Raw genomic sequence first — 1,744 nt, 5'->3', positions numbered from 1 at the left:
GGGGGGTCCCACAGTAGTATGTTTATTCTTAAGTTCAAGAGTTTTCTGCAAAAAGAAGTTTTAAGTGAAAGTTAATAATGAAACAAGACTGTCTGATTTTAGTGGGCTACTCACTAGAACTATGTGAAACAAGCAAGTTACTTCTAAAGATTTTTCCGTAGCAGAGTCTATGATTATTTGGTACTGCATGGATTTATGATAGCAGCAGAATCGGTGACTATTTGGTCTGCATGGATTCCTGACACTATTTAAGGGGGGCTCTAGTGTCCTGAGTAAGACCACCCTCTCTATTCTCCTCATGCAAAACTTGTGTTTCTTTAGACAATAGCAAAGGGATCTGGACTGTCTAGGGACACTGACCAGGCTCCAGTCCACATAAGAGCTTCAGGGATGCCAGATTGTGGGCCATGGTCCACCACTCACATGATCTCCACAATGGTGTTTACCATCATCTCATATCCACTCACATGCTAGACAGTGAAAATCCAAGACTGAACAGGACTGGGTGTCTCTGAACGGTGGTGGTGACGAAGACTCGAACGCACCAGGACTGCCAGGGAAACCAGCAGCTCTGTGTTGGGAGAAGCACAGCCGTAGGGCTCTTTGGAAGCAGCGATGGCTGGGACAGGCTCACATCCTCCGGACATATTATCAGGAGGAACCAGTCCCTGGGGAAAGACATCGTGCTTTGTAAAGCAGAGTGACTGACAAAAAGTAACCGCCTCAACCAGACGGGTTGGTGTAGGGGCTGTGACCGTGGGCTCAGACAGGAAGAGGAGGGAGGACAGTACAGAACAGGATAGGGCTCCATTCTGATGTACTTACGGTCATCCAGCGTTGTAACCAACTCAACAGCACCTAACGACAATAACTCACTTGTGAGTTCTTCATGCTGTGACCGTGCACATGTTGCTTTGATGGGGAAAGCGGTGTGGCCAGTATTTCAAACACCGGCAGAGTCATCCATCATGGACAGGCTTCCGTGGAGCTTCCAGATGAAGCAGATTGAAAAGAAGGATCTCGGAATCTACTTCTAAAAAAACCCGAGTATGATCTTCATGAAGGGTGGAGGCCCAGGAGCCGAGCATCTCAGGGCGGAAGGCACTCCCAGCGTGGCTGGAGAAGATCTGCTCACCGGTAGGGCCTGCCGTGATGACACAGCCTTCATGATAAGGCCGTGATGACACGGCCGTGATGACATTGCTGTGATGACACGGCCGTGATGACATGGCCTTGACGACATGGTGCAGGCACAGCTTTGGGGACCTCCATCGTGATGTGACTTAACCCAAAGGGAGAGGAAACAGTGGTCAGCACCCATCAATAATTATCATCTGGAATGTGTGGGAGCAGGAATCTAGGAAAATTGAAAGTTTTAAATAATAAAAAGGAAAGCAAACGGATCTCTATCCTGGGCATTAGCTGAGATGGACGGTATGACCTCCTTGAATCACACAGTCATGTGGTCTACTGTGCCAACAATGGCAAATTGGAGACGACTGGTGTTGTGTTCATTACCAAAACAAGTACAGCAAGACCTATCCTGAAGTACAATGCTGTCATAGGATAATAGCCACGAGGAAGGTCTGTTATCACAACTGCTAACCAAATTTGCACACCAACCACTAAAGTCAAAGAGAAAGAAAGAGTCCAACTAACGTCTCCAGTTTGAAATTGATTACGTTGAGGCATTGATGCAGGAACACGAGATATGGGAGCACAGAAGGATCAATAGTTGGAAAAC

This window comes from Elephantulus edwardii, unplaced genomic scaffold (genome assembly GCF_000299155.1).
Source record: "Elephantulus edwardii isolate Elephantulus edwardi_28Jun2011 unplaced genomic scaffold, EleEdw1.0 scaffold00401, whole genome shotgun sequence".
Classification (NCBI taxonomy): domain Eukaryota; kingdom Metazoa; phylum Chordata; class Mammalia; order Macroscelidea; family Macroscelididae; genus Elephantulus; species Elephantulus edwardii.
Note: the sequence above shows the minus strand (reverse complement) of the source record.